General features: G+C 34.0%; 2 non-coding genes and 1 pseudogene across 2 annotated transcripts; all 3 read right to left on the bottom strand.

The window, feature by feature from the left end:
- LOC135962927 (large subunit ribosomal RNA) overlaps positions 1-4,798 on the bottom strand; it is a 7,279-nt pseudogene extending 2,481 nt beyond the window's left edge.
- A 330-nt stretch (positions 4,799-5,128) lies between these two features.
- On the bottom strand, positions 5,129-5,308 carry LOC135962866 (5.8S ribosomal RNA). The gene has a single exon (XR_010576708.1). It is a non-coding gene; the product is annotated as a 5.8S ribosomal RNA (ribosomal RNA).
- Positions 5,309-5,933: 625 nt separating this feature from the next.
- Positions 5,934-7,920, bottom strand: LOC135962862 (small subunit ribosomal RNA). The gene has a single exon (XR_010576704.1). It is a non-coding gene; the product is annotated as a small subunit ribosomal RNA (ribosomal RNA).
- Positions 7,921-12,500: the final 4,580 nt, after the last annotated feature.

The raw sequence follows: 12,500 nt of genomic DNA, 5'->3' as shown, positions 1-12,500 counted from the left end.
CGCGACAATGCCCAGACCGCCATCCTCCACAGAAGCATGGAAGTACGCGATTGGAACATCGTCTGGCAAGCTGAGCCATTTTCGTAAGTAGGCCCTAATTGTCCTATCGATACCCCTTAAGCAACCTATCATAACGTTCCCGAGGGTCAGTACATGATAAAGTTGAGGTATCAATACCGATCTAAGTGCAAACAACCTCTGCTGTGGTTTTAGGGGTGCTCTTGTGAGCCGATCTAACTTCTCTCTAAGGGGCGCCTTCAAATCCACCTTAGTTCTGCCTTCTGCGGTGAAAGTCACACCTAGGTATTTCCACTCTTCGGTCCTCTTCAGTGCTCTTATGGCCCGTCCCTCAACAAAGAACTCTTTTTGTACAACCACCGAACGTTTCTGTTTAGGTTGTCCTTTGATGGACACCGACAGACATTTGGCACTGTTCAATCTAAGTCCACAAGAGCCAAGGAACTCACTGGCTATATCAAGCAACTTCTGAAGACCGAGTGGAGTTGATGCCCAGATGACCAAGTCGTCAGCAAAAGCAGCAATATTAGTCATAAAATTTCCAATCTTGCATCCTAACTCTGGCGGGAGTTTTCGGATCAGTCTGTCCATCACTAAGTTGAACAGTACTGGAGACAAAGGGTCTCCCTGCTTTACTCCTCTCCCGGGTAAAACCAGTTGATCCGAAACCCATGAATCGCCAGAGAATCTAATGCGCGATGTGGAATATATATGTCTAATATAGTCGACCAACTCCTGTGGTTGGCCGTACGATTCAAGAGTCCCATAAATTGTATTATGAGACACAGAATCGAAGGCTTTGCTGACATCAAGGACCGCAATATGGCAAGAAGCATAATTTTGATGATGCTCCCTGAGAAGATGGTCTATCAAGGTCGTGTTATCAGCACACCCATCGGTAGGCATGAATCCTTTTTGACTGCGTTCAAACTTGATACACCGAGATATTCTCTTTGCCAGGATGGAATGAAACCAGCGAAGAAGAATCGACGTGAGAGTGATTGGCCTATAATCCTCCGGAAGTGAGGGCTTCTGCTTCTTTGGGAGAAAAATAGTCTTGGCCTCACGGAAGCGTCTTGGTACCTTACCACACCACATAAACAGGTTAAAAACGCGTTCCAATATTTCTATTGGTAGCGCCCTGAATTGCCTCGATGTGATCCCGTCAATGCCGGGCGAGGTGGTATGTACGGGCATGGAAGCCTTTAAGTCTGAACGACTTATCGGATACCATATACTGCCCCTAGAATATCTAGCAAGATCTTCACGTAGAGGCGCCGAATGCTCCTCACGTTCGATAACTTCTCTCCAATAGGTTTCCATTACATCTCTGGCTGGTTGCGAGCAACTCTCAGTGTCGTCTAGGATCGCTTTGATACATCTGCCATTGTGCTTGCGCCAGTCACGTTGGACCTTTGCATACTCATGTCTACGCCTCTTACGTCTATTAGTAAAAGTAGGAGGTTGTCTCGGGCGGACACGCTGTCTAGATTCGAGATTGGGTGGAAATATCTCATCTAAATATCCAGACAGTCTAAGTAGGACATGATCCTTATCATCATCATTGACACTACGTACAATCGAATTCAGATAAGGAGCACTATAACTATCAATATCAAGATCCCCTAGACTAAGCAAAAAGGATTTTATCGGGTCGTCCACTGTAGGAGCGTCCCCGGAGACTGGACTGTCCACGATAGGATCAGTCTCAGCCACGATTTCAGATGCTTCCATTGTCGTTTGTTGGCTTTGTACCCACGCAGTCGCAATATTTGTGGGTCCTCTGTTTGGGTCAACCAAGCGCGTGAGATAGGTCTGGACCTTGACCTTATATTCACTTCTCTGGCGCATTTTCTTGATTGCCTCGACAGTGCGATGCGCGAATCGCTCATGAAGAGCATGATTCATGAACCGGACCCCACCTGAGGAGGTGAGTTCCGCTTCGGTACAAGCCAATAACGAAATTTCTTCATCGTTCCATCGTGCCTTTTTATCAGACCTGACATTCATCTGGTCAGATACGTCAGGGTGTGCACGTCTAATATGAACACCCAATCCCGACTTCGTCGAGAATGAGCGTTCACATACGACACAAGGGTGTGAGTTGGAAGCAGGGCCGCTACCCCCCGCAACCAACCCACTTTGGTTAACTGCCTGCTCAGTTACCATACTAACACTACTAACCCCTTCACCTAAGTTTAGAGCTTCTGTGTTCCTATGATCATTCAGAGCACTGGGCAGAAATCACATTGTGTCAACACCCGCTAGGGCCATCACAATGCTTTGTTTTAATTAGACAGTCGGATTCCCCAAGTCCGTGCCAGTTCTGAATTGATTGTTAATTGATAGTCGTTATAATTTAAAAGGAATATATCTTGCGATAATTCCCTAAAAATTTTAGCAAGAAAGTTCCACAATTGGCTACGTAACTACTATCCGGGGAACAAGATCCGAGAATCTCTATTTACCCAGAACGAGTACATAAACCATGTTATTGCTTCCCAATCAAGCCCGACTATCTCAATCTTCAGAGCCAATCCTTATCCCGAAGTTACGGATCTAATTTGCCGACTTCCCTTACCTACATTATTCTATCGACTAGAGACTCTTCACCTTGGAGACCAGCTGCGGATATTGGTACGGCCTGTTGAGAAGTTTGCGTGACCCCACCATAAATTTTCAAGGTCCGAGGAGAAAATATCGACACAACAGTAAATGTCATGCTCTTCTAGTCCATCTACCATATCTCTCTTCGAAAGACTTCCATGGTAGTACGACTATAAAACAGAAAAGAAAACTCTTCCGATACCTCTCGACGGCTTCTTTATGGTCGTTCCTGTTGCCAGGATGAGCACAAGGCCCATATTTAATAACAAACGGATACTCAACAGGTTACGGAATTGGAACCGTATTCCCTTTCGTTCAAAATTATTCAAGTGTTTAATTACTAAGCAATTTTACTTCCTTTTCATTATAACTTGAAAATTTTCGGCTTTCGCCTTAAACTTAGGACCGACTAACTCGTGATCAACCACTGTTCACACGAAACCCTTCTCCACTTCAGTCCTCCAAGGTCTCATTCGATTATTTGCTACTACCACCAAGATCTGTACCAATGGCAGCTCCATGCAGGCTTACGCCAAACACTTCTATGCTCACCATTGTACCCTCCTACTCACTAAAGTTTCAAAGTTTATAATCCAACCGAAATTGAACATAAACCATTTACTTTAGCGGTAATGTATAGGTATACAACTTAAGCGCCATCCATTTTAAGGGCTAGTTGCTTCGGCAGGTGAGTTGTTACACACTCCTTAGCGGATTACGACTTCCATGTCCACCGTCCTGCTGTTTTAAGCAACCAACGCCTTTCATGGTATCTGCATGAGTTGTTAATTTGGGCACCGTAACATTACGTTTGGTTCATCCCACAGCGCCAGTTCTGCTTACCAAAAGTGGCCCACTGGGCACATTATATCACAACCACTACCTTCATACCAAGAAAGGTGAGGTTCTTACCCATTTAAAGTTTGAGAATAGGTTAAGATCGTTTCGACCCTAAGGCCTCTAATCATTCGCTTTACCAGATAAGATTATTTTACATAATTTTTAAATGCACCAGCTATCCTGAGGGAAACTTCGGAGGGAACCAGCTACTAGATGGTTCGATTGGTCTTTCGCCCCTATACTCAATTCTGACAATCGATTTGCACGTCAGAACTGTTTCGGTCTTCCATCAGGGTTTCCCCTGACTTCAACCTGATCAAGTATAGTTCACCATCTTTCGGGTCACAGCATATATGCTCAAGGTACGCTCTAGTTAGAGGTATAAATAATATAAATACTATTATACATAACTGTATAGAACGCCCCGGGATTGAATTAATAGACTATAAATAGGCTAAAAACTAATCCCATTAAATTAAGTTATGTTAATTACGCTATTAGGTTTTTATTCCCAATAACTTGCAAATATGTTAGACTCCTTGGTCCGTGTTTCAAGACGGGTCCCGAAGGTATCCTGAATCTTTCGCATTGTTAATCATATAAGTGCATATAATAAACATAAAGATCAATGATCAATATGCTATTATAAAATATAAATATTTAAGCACTATATATAATAAATCTATCAACACTTTATCAAATCAAAAGCATTTATTCGATATTAAAATGCAAGCAAAATAATTTGAATAAACTTAAGCAAATGATCTTATGATAAATATATTTATGTTAATAGATTACAATGTCCTTTATAGAAAAAATGCACACCATTATTATAATATTATAAATATTAAAATCATAAAGATGAATTTTCCATAACGGATATTCAGGTTCATCGGGCTTAACCTCTAAGCAGTTTCACGTACTATTTAACTCTCTATTCAGAGTTCTTTTCAACTTTCCCTCACGGTACTTGTTTACTATCGGTCTCATGGTTATATTTAGTTTTAGATGGAGTTTACCACCCACTTAGTGCTGCACTATCAAGCAACACGACTCTTTGGAAATGCCATCTAGTAATCATTAACGTTATACGGGCCTGGCACCCTCTTTGGGTAAATGGTCTCATTTAAGAAGGACTTAAATCGTTAATTTCTCATACTAGAAATTTGACATTCCATACACTGCATCTCACATTTGCCATAAAGACAAAGTGACTTAGTGCTGAACTATTTTCTTTTCGCTCGCCGCTACTAAGAAAATCCTTGTTAGTTTCTTTTCCTCCCCTCATTAATATGCTTAAATTCAGGGGGTAATCCCATATGAGTTGAGGTTGTAATAAAAAAATTTTTTAAATCATAAAATATCAAAACCACAAATAGAAATCATTTCTTTTATTTTCTGTTTAAATAAAAAATTCTTTTTAATAGAGAGGCAATCCTAGTTTCATAAAAAAATATTTTATGCTAGACCTTCCTCAATAAAAAAATGAATATAAAATATATAATATTAAATACTCTGATTTTATTCGTTAGAGGTTTTGTATCTTTAACTTTTAGTATTATGAATATAGTAGAATATCCAGTAATACAACATGTGCTTTTAAAAAATTTTACATATTAAATATATAAAAGATTTTTAAAGCAACTTATTTAGCATAGTCTTACAACCCTCAACCATATGTAGTCCAAGCAGCACTCTAATTATAAATTAAAGTACCTTACAGCATGGACTGCGATATGCGTTCAAAATGTCGATGTTCATGTGTCCTGCAGTTCACACGATGACGCACAGTTTGCTGCGTTCTTCATCGACCCATGAGCCAAGTGATCCACCGCTTAGAGTGATATATTTATTTTTGTTTAAATAGCAATTCATAAATTTGTTTATTGAAAGAAATCAAAAATACACCAAACCAAATTGGCATATATCAATTCCTTCAATAATATTTTTTTTAATTTTAAAACATACCACAAAGTTTGTTGCGAATATCTTAGTTCTTTTAGAAAGAACAATTTTTTTTAACTTGTATACAAGTACAACTATAATTGTGAGTTTAATTTTTATGCAATGTATGGATATACAATAAATTGTATTGCCAGTACACTAAAATGAATATATTATATATATTTCAAATATTCCCATCCAATGTATGATTTAAGTTCATAAATCAGTACATCTTTTTTTAATAAAAGAGAATAAAAGAAAATATATTATATATATATATATAATTTCCAACGACTTTTTTTATAATATTATTAAATATAATATTATTTTATTATTAAAGAGTTTTTCTTTCAATAACACTTTTAGTGTTTTTCTCTTTTTTTTTTATAAAAAAAAAATATTTAAATATTTTTAATTTTATTTTTATTAGCCTTTTTTTTTAAAGGGCATTATGTTTTTTTTTTTATTAATATTTTTTATATATAAATATATAAAAAAATTTTTTTTATCGGTTAGGAACACATTAATGATCCTTCCGCAGGTTCACCTACGGAAACCTTGTTACGACTTTTACTTCCTCTAAATAATCAAGTTCGGTCAACTTTTGCGAAACAACCGTAACACACAAGGCGTTACAGTGATCACGTCCGGAGACCTCACTAAATAATTCAATCGGTAGTAGCGACGGGCGGTGTGTACAAAGGGCAGGGACGTAATCAATGCGAGTTAATGACTCACACTTACTGGGAATTCCAAGTTCATGTGAACAGTTTCAGTTCACAATCCCAAGCATGAAAGTGGTTCAGCGGTTTACCCGGACCTCTCGGTCTAGGAAATACACGTTGATACTTTCATTGTAGCGCGCGTGCAGCCCAGGACATCTAAGGGCATCACAGACCTGTTATTGCTCAATCTCATTATTGCTAGACGCAATTTGTCCATTTAAGAAGCTAGTGTCCTTATAATGGGACAAACCAACAGGTACGGCTCCACTTTCATAAACACATTCAAACACTCACACATTTTACTGCACTCATGAATGAAGGCTACAAAAGCTTCAAACACCATAATCCTGAAAGCATCTATTTAATATATTTGAGTCTCGTTCGTTATCGGAATTAACCAGACAAATCACTCCACGAACTAAGAACGGCCATGCACCACCACCCATAGATTCGAGAAAGAGCTATCAATCTGTCTTACACACTTATGTTCGGACCTGGTAAGTTTTCCCGTGTTGAGTCAAATTAAGCCGCAGGCTCCACTCCTGGTGGTGCCCTTCCGTCAATTCCTTTAAGTTTCAGCTTTGCAACCATACTTCCCCCGGAGCCCAAAAGCTTTGGTTTCCCGGGAAGCGACTGAGAGAGCCATGATAGTAGCTACACCCAATTGCTAGCTGGCATCGTTTATGGTTAGAACTAGGGCGGTATCTGATCGCCTTCGAACCTCTAACTTTCGTTCTTGATTAATGAAAACATCTTTGGCAAATGCTTTCGCTTAAGTTAGTCTTACGACGGTCCAAGAATTTCACCTCTCGCGTCGTAATACTAATGCCCCCAAACTGCTTCTATTAATCATTACCTCTTGATCTAAAAACCAATGAAAGTAGAACAGAGGTCTTATTTCATTATTCCATGCACAAAATATTCAGGCATTTGGAGCCTGCTTTAAGCACTCTAATTTGTTCAAAGTAATTGTACCGGCCCACAACAACACTCGATGAAGAGCACTGAAGCAGGTTTAAATAGGAGGAATATGCACAAATACAAGTATTTAATACATATAAGAACTCCACCGGTAATACGCTTACATACATAAGGTACAGTACAAACTACAATTATAGTTGTACTACCCGTATGAAGCACAAGTTCAACTACGAACGTTTTAACCGCAACAACTTTAATATACGCTATTGGAGCTGGAGTTACCGCGGCTGCTGGCACCAGACTTGCCCTCCAATAGGTCCTTGTTAAAGGATTTAAAGTGTACTCATTCCAATTACAGGGCCTCTAATATGAGTCCTGTATTGTTATTTTTCGTCACTACCTCCCCGAGCTGGGAGTGGGTAATTTACGCGCCTGCTGCCTTCCTTAGATGTGGTAGCCGTTTCTCAGGCTCCCTCTCCGGAATCGAACCCTGATTCCCCGTTACCCGTTGCAACCATGGTAGTCCTAGATACTACCATCAAAAGTTGATAGGGCAGACATTTGAAAGATCTGTCGTCGGTACAAGACCATACGATCAGCAAGTTATCTAGAGTTCAACCATAATAACGATCTTGCGATCGCTTGGTTTTAGCCTAATAAAAGCATACGTCCCAAAGGTCCGTATTTATATTGCATGTATTAGCTCTAGAATTACCACAGTTATCCAAGTAACTGTTAACGATCTAAGGAACCATAACTGATATAATGAGCCTTTTGCGGTTTCACTTTTAATTCGTGTGTACTTAGACATGCATGGCTTAATCTTTGAGACAAGCATATAACTACTGGCAGGATCAACCAGAATAATGTTTTATTTATATTATTTGTTTTCAATTGGTTTTAGTTGAAAAGAAATTTAACGAAAATCAGCTTTTTATCGCGTCATATTCGTCATTCCAAATTCACTGTTCTTGATTTTTAAACAATATATTGTTCTATTATCATTTATTTCACATTGCATCATATAATATTTTTCAATATATATGATATTTTTTGATATGCAATTAAGAATTACATTTCATTCATATTTCATTTTTACATTTTATACATTTTTGAAAAACACCAAAAAATCTTCACCAAAAAAATCTTATATAAAAAAAACTAAGAAAATACTTATTTTTCTTTATTCGATTTTAACAAAATAAATTTACCAATGCAAATATTGAAATCCCCAAGAATATAAAAAAATTCTTGTTCTAGAGACCAAAGCATCATAAATAATTTTAGCACATTGAATAAAAATTAATTTTAATATTTCAATAAAGAAAAATTAAAATTATAAAAAAAAAATAAAATAAATAATTTTACACTAACGAATAACTATACAGTTCAATCAACAAACTAAAAAAATTTGTCGACAAACTTAAATAGATTCATCGTTAGCGGCAAATAAACTAAAAAAAGTTTTCATTGCTCTCCCCACACACAAAATACTATACCACATATATTCAACGCAAATAATAAAATAGATATTTAAAAACCTCAATACACAATATAAAAAAAAAACAAGCAAATAGTTCCAACATTCACGTTGTAACATTCTTGCACAATATCATCATTCGCATTCGATTTTCATTCTTAAATCAATTTTAACACACCGTATATTAGTATTTTTGATGTTTTGTGTGAATATTTAGTATCTCTGCATTTTATGTCAAGAGTATATAGAGATAGTTACATACAACTTCCCCGCCAATTTCGTTTTCCGAAACTTTAAAATTGTATATCTTGAGTTCTAAGCAACTTTTTTGAAATTTTCTTTTTGATTATGAATCGTACGAATTATTACTAATTTTTGGATAAAAAAAATTTTTAAATTTTCTAAAATTGTAGATTTTTTTTTTTTGAAATTTCAAAATTTCAAAATTTCTATTTCCCTAACTTACAAAAGTAAGAAAAATTAAAATAAAATTTTATCGATTTTGATAATTTTTTTAAGAAATTTCATACAATATGAACTAATATCAACATCTAAATAGATTTTCTTTTCAAATTGTTCAATATTTCAAAATAAAAAATTTTCGATTTTTTCAAAAATTTTATTATTTTATGAAATATTTCCTTAAATTGTAAAAATTTGTATGAAAAATATACTTTTCTTTATTATTTTTGGGATTTTGTATGAAAATCATTATAGATTTTAGTCCACATTTTTTTCAATTTATAACATTTAACTAATAAATAGTATTATTTTCACAAATTTAACAAATTTGTATAAAAATTTAACTTTTCTTTATTATTTTTGGTACTATTATAAAGGAAAATCATTATAGATTTTATTAAATCCACAATACATTTTATATTTTGTTTTGTTTTGTGTAGTAGTATTGTTATTATTAGTAGAGGAGTAAAACTAAATAATTTTAATACATACATCCATCCATCTATACATTCATCTCATTAGCAAACAACATTTTTGTGTATAAGTAATAGAGTAGAGTAGAGTAAAACTAAATAATTTTAATACATCTATCATCAGCAAACAAGGGACAGTATAATTTTCCTAGGGACAGTAGGAAACTCGTTAATCCATTCATATGTGTCACTAATTAGATGACGAGAACTTTGTCTACCTAATGACGTTAATATTTAATTCCGCCGTTCAACCGCGCTTACAGTATCACATTTTTGTGTAAGCATTAGAGTAAAACTACTCTATCGTTATTTTTATCGCTTAATAATGATGTGTGAGCCAATATTTTTTCTTTTTTCACAATGATGTGGCGATGAGAGCCAACATTTTTTTTAAATAAATTTTTCTACTTTGAAATTAGAATGAAACTACTCAGTATTTTTCTTTTTTTTACTTCATAATGATAGGATGAGCCAATATTTTATTATTTTCTTCACAATAATGTGATGAGCCAATATTTTATTAAATTTTTTCATAATGATGTGGTGATGAGAGTCAACATTTTTTTTTTAAATATAGGGACAGTAGGAATCTCGTTAATCCATTCATATGCATCACTAATTCGATGATGAGGACTTTGTCTAACTTAAGACCTTAATATTTAATGCCGCCGTTCAACAGCGCTTACTGAAATTTCTTCACATTGACAACATTCAGAGCACTGGACAGAATCAAATTTTTGTCAGCATTAGAGTAAAACTACTTTGTATTTTTTCATTGTCGCTTAATAATGACATAGCGGAGCCATCATTTTTTTTTTTTGTAATAAATTTTAGAGTAAAACTACTTTGTATTTTTTCATTATCGCTTAATAATGATGAACTGAGCCATCATTTTTTTTTTTTTGTAATAAATTTTAGAGTAAAACTACTTTGTATTTTTTCATTATCGCTTAATAATGATGAACTGAGCCATCATTTTTTTTTTTTGTAATAAATTTTTTCATCTCATCAACCACGCTTACTCGAATTTCTTCACATTGACATTCAGAGCACTTGGCAGAATGAAATTTTTCAAAACATTGTTAAGAAAAATATTTATTATTTAGTTAATTTCTTTTCACACATTCAATTTTCAAAATATTCTTATTTATTATTTGTATAATAAAGAATCTAGTGTTTAATCCATTCAATATCAAAACATCATGAGCTGCTTACTCGATTTTGTTAACATTAGAGTAAAACTAGTTAAACCATTCATATTCATCATCACTATTTGTATGACGAGGTATTTGGCTACCTTATGATCTTAATATTTGCTACAGCCGTTTAAAAAACAAATAATGGCTCAGTACCTCATTATTAAGCGACAATGAAAAAATTCAAAGTAGTTTTACTCTAAAATTTATTTATGGGCAGAATGAAATTTTTCAAAACATTGTTAAGAAAAATATTTTTATTATTTAGTTAATTTCTTTTCACACATTCAATTTTCAAAATATTCTTATTTATTATTTGTATAATAAAGAATCTAGTGTTTAATCCATTCAATATCAAAACATCATGAGCTGCTTACTCGATTTTGTTAACATTAGAGTAAAACTAGTTAAACCATTCATATTCATCATCACTATTTGTATGATGACGAGGTATTTGGCTACCTTATGATCTTAATATTTAATACAGCCGTTTAAACGCGCTTACTCGAATTTCTTCACATTGACATTCAGAGCACTTGGCAGAATGAAATTTTTCAAAACATTGTTAAGAAAAATATTTATTATTTAGTTAATTTCTTTTCACACATTCAATTTTCAAAATATTCTCATTTATTATTTGTATAATAAATAATCTAGTGTTTAATCCATTCAATATCAAAACATCATGAGCTGCTTACTCGATTTTGTTAAAATTAGAGTAAAACTAGTTAAACCATTCATATTCATCATCACTATTTGTATGACGAGGTATTTGGCTACCTCCTTATGATCTTAATATTTAATACAGCCGTTTAAACGCGCTTACTCGAATTTCTTCACATTGACATTCAGAGCACTTGGCAGAATGAAATTTTTCAAAACATTGTTAAGAAAAATATTTTTATTATTTAGTTAATTTCTTTTCACACATTCAATTTTCAAAATATTCTTATTTATTATTTGTATAATAAAGAATCTAGAGTTTAATCCATTCAATATCAAAACATCACGAGCAGCTTACTCGATTTTGTTAACATAGAGTAAAACTAGTTAATCCATTCATATTCATCACTATTTGTATGACGAGGTAGTATTTGGCTACCTCTCTCTTATGATCTTAATATTTAATACAGCCGTTTAAACGCGCTTACTCGAATTTCTTCACATTGACATTCAGAGCACTGGGCAGAATAAAATTTTTCAAAACATTGTTAAGAAAAATATTTTTATTATTTAGTTAATTTCTTTTCACACATTCAATTTTCAAAATATTCTTATTTATTATTTGTATAATTATAAAGAATCTAGAGTTTAATCCATTCAATATCAAAACATCATGAGCTGCTTACTCGATTTTGTTAACATTAGAGTAAAACTAGTTAAACCATTCATATTCATCATCACTATTTGTATGACGAGGTATTTGGCTACCTTATGATCTTAATATTTGCTACAGCCGTTTAAAAAACAAATAATGGCTCAGTACCTCATTATTAAGCGACAATGAAAAAATTCAAAGTAGTTTTACTCTAAAATTTATTTATGGGCAGAATGAAATTTTTCAAAACATTGTTAAGAAAAATATTTTTATTATTTAGTTAATTTCTTTTCACACATTCAATTTTCAAAATATTCTTATTTATTATTTGTATAATAAAGAATCTAGTGTTTAATCCATTCAATATCAAAACATCATGAGCTGCTTACTCGATTTTGTTAACATTAGAGTAAAACTAGTTAAACCATTCATATTCATCATCACTATTTGTATGATGACGAGGTATTTGGCTACCTTATGATCTTAATATTTGCTACAGCCGTTTAAAAAACAAAT

Source organism: Calliphora vicina, chromosome X, assembly GCF_958450345.1.
Source record: "Calliphora vicina chromosome X, idCalVici1.1, whole genome shotgun sequence".
Classification (NCBI taxonomy): Eukaryota; Metazoa; Arthropoda; class Insecta; order Diptera; family Calliphoridae; genus Calliphora; species Calliphora vicina.
Note: the sequence above shows the minus strand (reverse complement) of the source record. Positions and strands in the feature narration are given on the sequence as shown.